Below are 11,638 nucleotides of genomic sequence, written 5' to 3' on the forward strand. Positions count from 1 at the left end.
CACTAAAACTGATATAATCAATATGCTTAATTCCATGAACTATGCTCTTTCTACTTCTAAGTTAAGTGACATTAGGAGAATGGGTCTTAGAAAAGAATGAAGTTTTATGTGTGATGTTGTGACAAAGGTCTTTTCAGGAAAAATCAGTAATTTTGATTCATTCAATATATCTATGCTTAACATGCTCTACATGCTAGTTATAGATAAATTCTACAATTTCAATGATATTATCTTGTTTGAGTTAGACTTTAAATTAGGAGAGTTAAATAAAAGAGGTAGAAATGTGTATTATGCTAGATTCTTTATGGTGTTAGCTAACCACCTCTGTGAAGAGATTGTGCTTTAGAACCCTAACACCAAACTAGATTGTTGGGTTCAAGAGAGAAGGCTCATTGCAGATTTGAACAGGGCCAATCATCACAAGGATGTGCCATTGTTCTATTTTCCTGTAATGCAAGCACCTCAGGTAAGTGAGGTAAGTTTATCTATCCCTACCACTATTCCAACCTCAACAATTTCTTTGAGTTCTAGTATGGCTATGGCAACTGTGTCAATGACCAAACAGTTACCTACCCAAGCCACCATACCTGCAATTATTTCAAAATCCAAATCTAAGAAAGCCCCCTCTGGTATCTCTTAAAAGATTCCAGTTGCAAAATCCACTAAAACCAAAGAGGGGAGTGTGAAGGAGGGCAAGGTAGGTGAGGGAAGGGGTGAACATAATAGAAACCCTAAGAATAAGGATGGAGAGTTTAGTGGATCCCAGCCTAGCCACACTGCAGTTTCCCAACAAACTGCAGTGCTTTAAAAGGACAAAAGCTCATTTCTAGCTGCATCATCCTAAAAGGATGTAGTTATTGAACAAAGCTCTCAACCAAGAGCACAGGCCAAGAGGGTTAGGGACACAAGCTCACCCCAGACTTATGCCAGAAAGAAGAAGTCTAAAATCCTTGGGGATGCACAAGGTACACACTGTACAAACTGGTGCAAAAGACACAGTCACTAGACCTTCACAAATTTAGTTTGATGTGGCTCCAATAAATGTGGAGTCACAGCCAAAATCTCTAGTTATAGAAACACCTCAAACACCAAACTCACCAACAAATTATATGGATGTGGATATGATAAACACATCAATCCCTGATTCCCCTTCTTTAACTCTGTTGGGGAAGCCAAAATCTAGTACAAGTGAGCATCATCTTTTAGATGATTTGTTGGCTCACTTGCCAATTCTTTCAGGAACTGTTGTATCTTCTGTGCCTAAAATATCTTCAATCAGCACAGAGTCAACAATAGTTTCTTATCCCAGCTCATTCATTTCTACTCTCTCGATGGATATTGCTCATCCATCGAGTAGTGATTGTATCCTGACGGATAAGCTTATAAGCAGTTATCCGTCAGATAGCAACACCACTCACTCAATGGATATCACTCATCAATCGAGTATCTCTGCACAGCTTCAAACTTCATTTATTTCAAGTGCAGAAGATTTAGTGGTTGTACAGTCACTCTTAGGATTGAGAGAGAAGAGTGTTTTGAGTGAGAGTCTGGGTTGCTCCCAGGAAAAAGGAGAGGAAATGAGTGAAACTATGCAATCCATTTCTTCAGGATTGGCAAAAGAGAGTGAGAGAAGTCCCACCTTAGTAGGTGAAGGTGAGGGTGTGAGGGTGGGGAGCCAGGGTGAGACCCTGATGCAATAAAAGAGAGAAAATGAGAGAAATGCAGGTACTGGAGCTATAAGGATGGATGTCATTGATAGTGAGTCAATGAATGTCCAGGATACAGACAGGGAAGGATTATCTCAGCATCCTAAAGTTGTTATAGATTCCACTTCCTTTGATGCTGAGGCATTTACTCACCCTGTTCCAGCTTATCAACTTCTAGATGAACAGGGCAATGACAATGCAGAAAGGATGCTTAATCTGGTATATACCACACAGTCTATGATGAGAGCTAAGGATGCCATCACAGCTTTGCCTTCTACAGCTGGTGATGTGGACTATGAGACTGGTGGTTCAGCTGATTTCTTTGGTGATGGGAGTGGGGATAGTGAAGATGAGGCAATGGACATATGGGGGGAAGTAGGCTCAAGTTCAAGATCAGGTATGCCATCATGGGCATTCTCAAAGCACTGTGATGAGCACTACTTCAAGACCACCCTGATCCAACTAATCAATCAGAAAAATACTGCTCTTCAAACCACTACTAATGCCAGTATCAAGAAGCTCCTTCAGGAACATTTAGCCTCCCTGCAACTTCAACAAATCCAGGGCTTCCGGCATGCTAGGGATGTAAACACCATGAAGGGTGATATTGAGGAGATGAAGAAGGCCATTTCAGACAAGCTAGATTTTAAACTTCCAGAAGCTACAATGCTTGACATCAAGTGGCAATTAAGGAAAAATTCTGATCTTGCAAACAAGATAGATGCCTTGGACACAAGAATGTCAGCCATGGAAGCATCTTTAACAGCCATTCATCTTCATCAAGCCCAACAGACAAATCTACTTCAAAAATTGGTGGCTGCTCAAACCTCCTCCTCTACTCAACTTGATGATAACAAAAAGGGGGAGAAAGGACCAAGTGAGGGGGAGAGGCTTCAGATTCAAATCAGTAAAGTAATTATGCCTTCAATTACTATCTCAAAGCCACCAGTTACAAATAGTATAGATCTGATCAATGCAGTAGCATCCCACATAAGAGCAGCTGATAAGGAGAAGTTGAGTCTAGTCAACTAAGAGAAGATTGATGAGGAAATACAGAAGAAGTTTGAACTTGTCAAGGAGCCAGTTAAGTTAGCCATCCATCACTCTCAAGTCAAGCAAATTAGTGTGAATGAGATGAGCATGAACTATCTGGAAAGAGGACAGCCATCCTGCATTAAATCTCCAAAGGCTGAAACAATTCTCAAACCAAGGGTAAACTACTCAAAATCATCATTGAAGAACCCTTTGGATAATGTGTATGACACACCTAAGCCTTATGAAAAGAAGCTTCTGTCAAGATCAATTGCTTTCTACAAAGATCCAGCTGACTCAGCTTCAAAAAGAAGAACTGCTAAAATTTTCAGGAATGGGAAAGAAATTTGTGTGGTGGCTGGACATCCTCAATTTGCTCAAGCAAAGAGAGAAGAAAAGGCTAGATTGAAGCAGGAAAAGAAGCAAGCTGCTCTGGATGCTAAAAAGACTAAACAAAAGAAAGAGCAAATTGCTATCTTGGCCAAGCTACATGCTGTAAATTCATCACAACAAATTCCTTCTCAGCCATCTGAAGTTATTGAATCAAAGAAGCAAGTTGAACAACAGAAGAAATCTCCAAGAATCAAGGAATTGGCTAAAAGAACTAAAAGGAAACTGGACATGGTTGATAAGGAATTGGAGAATCAGTTTCCCAAGGAATCCACTCCAACTACAACTCAAGCATCAAAACCCTCTGTGGTATTTGAAGATATCAAAGTGGTGGATCCTTACAAGAACATCCATGGTGAACCTATAGTGTCTAAGGATGAACCAGTAGAATGGGAGAACATACCAAATCCTAACTTCTATTTGCCAATCCTTAACAAGCCAAAGAGAACAAAGTCAAGAGCAGTCAAGAAAGTGAAGTTGTCACCTCTCAAATCCAAATCTCTAGTCAAAGCTCAATCTAAAGCCAATAAGGGAGATTACATGTACTTGTGTGACATCAAAGAATTTTCTGATCTAAATCTCTATCTAGATGAACTAGATGAAGTGAGAGGAATTGATGCATACAGAAACCTACCTGATAGGTTAGTGTTCAATTACAAGGGAGGAAAGGAGATTCAGTGACCACTTCACAGGATCCTTCAAGAAAGCCAAGTTGTACTGATTAAAGTTTATTCATCCTTCAAGAAGAACTTTTGGTTCAATATTACTGCAAGAAGATTGGTACTGAAGAAGATAGAAGAACTAAGGAGTGTTAGAGCTAAAGATGCACTCCCAAAGACTCTAATTATCCCCTACACAGGGAGAAGAGTGCATCTAAGGCCCTACTAGCTGATAGAGTTCATGGATGATAAAGGAGTGAGAAGATTTTTCATATTAGAAGACCAATTGAGCATCTCCAGCAATGAGACTCTTTTGGAAATGCAAGGAAAGTTAAATTTCTCAGAATCTGATGAACTGGAATTCCACAGGCAGCTCCAAAATCAGATTGAGGAAAACAACAGAAAGCTTAGAAAGAGATCCAGACCTTCAAGGAACTAGATAAATCTGCTCAGGCTAGAGGAGCATCTTGAAAATGACTGTGAGCAAAACTTTGTACATTTTGTTAATTGAAGCACTTTCCAGTATTATCTACTGTCTTTTAAAAATTGTAATTTTTAGGTGTTTTGTTATCATCAAGTGTCTCTTAATTTATGGCTACAATTCCAGTAGACATAAATTGGGGGAGATTGTTGTGTATATGTTATGTACTTGATGATTTCATGAACAAAAAACCTTGGTAGATTTTACTTAGTGAAATTATGTAGCAATCGATGGATAAGGTTTATAGTCCCGACGGATGACTCAATATAGTCCCGACGGATGATGACTTATTATCCATCGAGTGAGTAGCTTATTGATAAGTGGATTTTATATCCACTTGAAATGTTTTATTACAAGCTTAAATTGGTGTTTTGGACTCAAGTTGTTGGTATTTTGATGTGTTTTTGTGTTATTGCATTTCAGGTATCAGTTATATGAAGAAAAGAGCTTTTAAAGGAAATATGATGAAAAATGATCAGATTTGGAAGCCAAGGCCATTGTCAAGTTGTAGAGAATCTCAATAGCTTCACGTGGGCTTTTGAATCGCCTACTTCTGACGAATAGAACTCAAGTTATGGCCAAAACAAGATTCATCAGAATATTTTCCCAGTCAGTAGCTGAGCGCCCGCTCACCAGAGCTGAGCACCCGCTCAGCAGAGCTGAGAAGCCGCTCAGGGCACGGTTGGTCGCTGATTTCGCTGAAAAAGCCTTTTTTGAGTGGAATTTGACGATTTTAAGGGTCCAGGGCCACTAGGGGCGTATATATACTTAAAAAAAGGGTTTTCATCATCCGGGAAGATTGGGATACCAAGGAGAAGACCTAGAAGCACAGAAGAACTCCGAAAAAGAAGATCTTGTTTTCAATTTGTGATTCTTTGAATTAGTTGTAACTTTGGATGCTCGTTTTCGTTCTTATTGAACCTAGATCTCGTTTATTCGTACTTTAATTATTATTCAGTTTATTAAGACCTTGTTTTATACCATGCTTTCATTGGAACCCATGGTGACGATGAGTTCGATTATGGGCTAATCGTTGTCATGGGGTTCTAGCGGATTTAGTTATGGATTTCAATAGTTAATTGTTTCGATATCTTGGTGTGTGGTGATTGTATGATATCCTAGTATTGTTTGTGCTTATTCGTCTTATGTGCGTAGCTAACATATAAGATAGCATGTTAATCTCTATTGAAGCGACAGTGAATATAGAGGTTTAGAACTTGCCATGCTAGCATAGGTTCATGTATTGTATGCATGATTCGTAGGTAACTCTAACCGTTTTACTTGCCCTATGTAATCATTATGGATAACTTGTGCTTAAACCGTTATATTGTCAAATTCTATAGACATATGGGGTCTCAATATAATTGGTGCCTATTCAGCTTCTATCTCTTTTGTGGATGTCTGGTAGAATGGTACTCGTGCAACGAAAGTTGGCGTTTATCAGTTTCGTGTTATCTGATTAGTGTCATCACCATCACATGCTAAGGTTAAGAACAATGACTTTGAATGAAGTATTTAATGAAGTTAGAATCCCATGTTTGTCATATATATTAATTCAACCTCAATTCTCTTAGTTAATGTTATTTAGTATAATCTCTTAGTTTAATAAAAACCCAATTGTTATTTGTCTTAGCATTGAGCGATAACCATACATTCTTGCATAGGTGCATAAATTGAACTTAACCTAAACCAGTCTCTGTGGAAACGAATCTGATTTATATCTTATACTACTTGCGAACGCGTATACTTGCATGAATATTAGCGCGTGTTTTCGCCCTAACAAGTTTTTGGCGCCGCTGCCGGGGACTCGGTGTTAATTTTTAGTTTATGTGCTTGTCATCAGTGGTCGTTAAAGTTCACTGACTCTGATTCTTTTACTTTCACGATTTATTTGTTTGTGTTTCAGGTACTCATTACAATGGGAGATCCAGCAGCACGAATGAAAGGCTTGATGGATTTTTCTCAACCCAAGATCAATGACATTCAATCTAGCATTATCCGGCCAGCTATCACAGCTAATAGCTTTGAGATTAAGCCTAGCATAATTCAATGGGTACATACTTCAGTCCAGTTTGGGGGTTCTCCAACGGAAGACCCCAATATGCACATTAGGGATTTCATTGAGATCTGCGATACCTTCAAGTTCAACGGTGTTTTTGAAGATGCTGTGAAGCTGAGACTGTTACACTAAAGTATTAAACAATTAACTAAAGAATTCTATAGTAAATCCGTTGCGACCCCATGATCACGATTAGCCCATAATAGCACTTATCGTCATCATGGGTTCATAAATGCTCTTACTCAATTTGCGCAGCAATCAGGAGAATCTTTATATGAAGCTTGGGAGCGCTATAAGGAGATGCTTAGGAAGTGTCCTCATCATGGAATGCCTGATTGGATGATCATCACTTATTTTTAGAATGGGTTGGGAGAACAGTCCAGACCCATGCTCGATGCAGCAACAGGCGCAGCATTATGGGCAAAGACCTATAAGGAAGTATATGATCTAATTGAACTGATGGCTGCTAATGAATATCAGTATCCAACCCAGAGATGTCCACAGGGCAAGGTAGCAGGAGTACTTGAGGTGGATACAGCTACGACTATCACTGCTCAACTAAAGGCGTTGTCTATGAAGATCGATTTTCTGGCAAACTATGGTGTTAAGCAGATAACCAGTGTTTATGAGCTATGTGCAGGTCCGCATGGGACAGAGCAATGCGCTATATCTAGTGACTCAGCTCAGTTTGTGAGCAACTTTCAGAGATCGCAGCAGCCCGTTCCTGCCACTTATTATCCTGACAACTGGAATCATCCTAACTTCAGCTGGAGCAACAATCAGAATGCGATGCAACAGCCGTTCCAGTAGTTTGCAAATAAGCTATTTAACCCTCCTGGTTTTCAGCAACAATTTACACCAAGACAACAACTCCACCTTCAACAACAAACTAATGATGCAGGTCTATCTTCGAATGAAAAATCTGAATTGGAGGAGTTAAGGGTTATGTGTAAAAACCAGGCTCTTATATGCCAAAGTCAGGCTATTTCAATCAAGACTCTGGAGAACCAAATAGGGCAAATTGCTAATGCCTTATTGAATCGACCACCAGGAACGCTTTCTAGTGATATAGAAGCCAATCCAGGCAAGAGGGAAGTTGAAGAACAGGTGAACGCCATCACCTTAAGGTCTGGAAAGGTTGTAAGCCCCCAAATTCAGCAAGACGAAGAGCCTGAAAAGTCTCAAGTTCCAGAATCTGAAGTTTTAGCTGAAGAAGATGTGCAGAAGGAAGTAGAGGTGGAACCAAGGAAGACTACTGTGGAACACACTCCTCCTGAGGGTAATACAGGGGAGAAACAGATTTATCCTCCACCTCCTTTTCCTAAAAGGCTGCAGAAAAAAAAGCTGGATAAGTAGTTTGAGAAGTTTCTGGAGGTGTTCAAGAAACTTCATATCAACATACCTTTCGCTGAAGCTCTTGAACAGATGCCTAGCTATGCGAGGTTTATGAAAGGTATTCTCTCTCGAAAAGTGAAGCTCGATGACTTAGAGACCGTTGCTCTAACGGAGGAATGCAGTGCTGTGCTGCAACAGAAGTTGCCTCCGAAGCTTAAAGATACTGGAAGCTTCACTATTCCTTGCACCATCAGAAACTTGTCGTTCGACAAGTGTTTATGTGATTTAGGAGCTAGCATCAATCTGATGCCCTTATCTATCTTCAAGAAGCTTGGTCTGCCTGATCCGAAACCAACATACATGTCATTGCAGCTAGCTGACCGTTCCATCGCTTATCCACGAGGTATAGTGGAGGATGTCTTGGTCAAGGTGAATAAACTCATCTTTCCTGCTGACTTTGTAATTCTTGATTTCGAGGAAGATAAGAAGATTCCCATTCTCTTGGGAATACCATTCTTGGCTACAGGCCGAACTATGATCGATGTGCAAAAAGGAGAGCTTTCGATGAAGGTTTACGATCAAAAGGTCACTTTTAATGTGTTCAAGGAAATAAAGTTACCCACAGCTAAAGAGGAGTGCTTTAAACTAGAGCAACTGCATGTTTTGAATGCACCTCCATGGAAGATGAAGTTGGATATGCCATTCGATTCTCTTGGGTTAGCAGAGCTGAAATTTTCTCAAGACCGTCTCGAGCCGTCTATTGAAGATGTTTCCACACTTGAGCTTCATGCACTACCAGATCACTTGAGTTATTCATTCTTAGGTGCACCCCCTAACAAGGGGTTGGGATATATCTTTGATGATGAATAGGGTAGCCGAACGGATCCTCTAGTGCCTACAGAGGGTTCTTCTCATGTGCAACAGGTAGTTGATAGGACTGGTGTTGGTGATGAGCAGTACAGGCGAGTAATTAGGCGTATGGAGGCCATGCACGACATTCACCGTCATTTTGCTGCAGATTTGACACATGCTTTCGGTATTGTTGTTTGAGACACTGGTGGCGAGGTTGATTGGCCACCTGATCCTCCACTCGACGAGGGTGACTCTCCCGCTAATTAGGTATGCCTGAAATCATTATTATTACCTTCAATGAGGATATTGAAAATTTTAAGTTTGGGGGTGATAATGTAAGGATTAGTTTGTGTGTGTCCATATAGATTCATATTGCATGTTTAGTTTTAGTTCATTCATATTTTTGCATGATTATTCATTTAGGACATATTTGTTTGTTTTTATATGATTTCATATAGTTGCATTTGCATGCATATTTAGCATGATCCCTTAAGATGAACTATGATATTTGATAAGTTGATATTGATTTAAGTGTGGTGATGACGAATAGAGGGATGTTTAAGTCTTAATGAATTGATTTGCATGTCGGAAACAAATATTTTCACAAGTCTTATAGGGTTGCTTTTGATCTAGATCATGATCATACTTGTTTGTTGTTGAGATTTAATCACTTGGTTATATTTAGAATTTGTGATATTCTTGTAATGACGTAAGAACACTGATTTTTTTATCTGGAGAAAAACTTGGATTTCATTGCTAGTTGTGGTAAGGCTAGGCGTCAAATGGCTAGTAGCCGGCTCATATTTTTATGAGTAGTCTAGGGTTGAATGAGATGGAGCGAAACGCACTCATTCAGAAATTGTTGAAAAAAAAGGAAAAAAAAAAAAAAAAAAAAGAAAGATAAAAAGTATGTGTTTATGCATAATTGATCAAGAGTGAGCTCTTTAATACTCGAGTTATTAAGTTCTAGGGGACTTTGTGCCTAGTGCCCTAAGGCTTTTATAGTCTGTGATACGCTAACTTAACGCTCGCTACATGGGTATTATTGTATAAGTCTTTTGGGACCTCATTCATTGCACGATCAAATAAGCATCTTTGTTATGTGTTCAATAATAGTGTGAATCCTTGTATAACTCTAGTAGAAAGGAGGTGTTGTGAGTCATAATGCGTTTATTATCTATTCTGTTTATAAACTTTTGATTGTTTCGATGATTGATAAGTTATGCTTATTGATCTAGTATCGAGAGTATATATGTTAAGCATCCACACACGCACGTTTCTGGTTTGTGAGTTGGTTTATGGGATTTATTCGAACTCTGTTTCAAGTTATTGCATTCTTAGAGGCATTGGTTTATTCATTTGGTTATGGTTATTCTGAGGGGATCGATTGCATTATCATTTAGTTGCATTCACATAGTTGCATTAATGCATTAGGTTTGTTTTGCAGTTTTGAGTCTGTTTATGCTTGAGGACAAGCATCGATTCAAGTTTGGGGGTGTGATAAGTGGATTTTATATCCACTTGGAATGCTTTATTACAAGCTTAAATTGGTGTTTTGGACTCAAGTTGTTGGTATTTTGATGTGTTTTTGTGTTATTGCATTTCAGGTATCAGTTATATGAAGAAAAGAGCTTTTAAAGGAAATATGATGAAAAGTGATCATATTTGGAAGCCAAGGCCATTGTCAAGTTATAGAGAATCTCAATAGCTTCGCGTGGGCTGTTGAATCGCCTAATTCTGACGAGTTGAACTCAAGTTATGGCCAAAACAAGATTCATCAGAATATTTTCCCAGTCTGTAGCTGAGCGCCCGCTCAGAAGAGCTGAGCGCCCGCTCAGAAGAGCTGAGCGTCCGCTCAGGAGAGCTGATCGGCCACTCAGGGCGCGGCTGGTCACTGATTTCGCTGAAAAAGCCTTTTTTGAGTGGAATTTGACGATTTTAAGGGTCCAGGTCCACTAGGGGTGTATATATACTTAAAAAAAAGGTTTTCATCATCCGGGAAGATTGGGATACCAAGGATAAGACCTAGAAGCACAGAACAACTCCGAAAAAGAAGATCTTATTTTCAACTTGTGATTATTTGAATTAGTTGTAACTTTGGATGCTCTTTTCGTTCTTGTTGAACCTAGATCTCGTTTATTCGTACTTTAATTATTATTCAGTTTATTAAGACCTTGTTTTATACCATGCTTTCATTGGAACCCATGGTGACGATGAGTTCGATTATGGGCTAATCGTTGTCATGGGGTTCTAGCGGATTTAGTTATGGATTTCAATAGTTAATTATTTCGATATCTTGGTGTGTGGTGATTGTATGATATCCTAGTATTGGTTGTGCTTATTCGTCTTATGTGCGTAGCTAACATATAAGATAGCATGTTAATCTCTATTGAAGCGACAGTGAATATAGAGGTTTAGAACTTGCCATGCTAGCATAGGTTCATGTATTGTATGCATGATTCGTAGGTAACTCTAACCGTTTTACTTGCCCTATGTAATCATTATCGATAACTTGTGCTTAAACCGTTATGTTGTCAAATTTAATAGACATATAGGGTCTCAATATAATTGGTGCCTATTCAGCTTCTATCTCTTTTGTGGATGTTTGGTAGACTGGTACTCGTGCAACGAAAGTTGGCGTTTATCAGTTTCGTGTTATCTGATTAGTGTCAGCACCATCACATGCTAAGGTTAAGAACAATGACTTTGAATGAAGTATTTAATGAAGTTAGAATCCCATGTTTGTCATATATATTAATTCAACCTCAATTCTCTTAGTTAATGTTATTTAGTATAATCTCTTAGTTTAATAAAAACCCAATTGTTATTTGTCTTAGCATTGAGCGATAACCATACATTGTTGCATAGGTGCATAAATTGAACTTAACCTAAACCAGTCTCTGTGGGAATGAATTTGATTTATATCTTATACTACTTGCGAACGCGTATACTTGCGTGAATATTAACGCGTGTTTTCGCCCTAACACTTATGTAACAATAAGTCTGTAGCACATTTCTGCATACACATTGTTTAGAATCTGTAGTAGTATTTGAGTCATGTTGACGTCAGTTAGATATGCAGAATAGGTTGATTAATTGTACATAGATGATGTCTTGTAATTCT

General features: G+C 38.9%; 1 non-coding gene across 1 annotated transcript; it reads right to left on the reverse strand.

The window, feature by feature from the left end:
• Positions 1–6,549: 6,549 nt before the first annotated feature.
• On the reverse strand, positions 6,550–6,656 carry LOC141716295 (small nucleolar RNA R71). Its single transcript, XR_012573008.1, has one exon. It is a non-coding gene; the product is annotated as a small nucleolar RNA R71 (small nucleolar RNA).
• Between the last annotated feature and the right edge of the window lie 4,982 nt (positions 6,657–11,638).

This window comes from Apium graveolens, chromosome 3 (genome assembly GCF_009905375.1).
Source record: "Apium graveolens cultivar Ventura chromosome 3, ASM990537v1, whole genome shotgun sequence".
NCBI lineage: Eukaryota > Viridiplantae > Streptophyta > Magnoliopsida > Apiales > Apiaceae > Apium > Apium graveolens.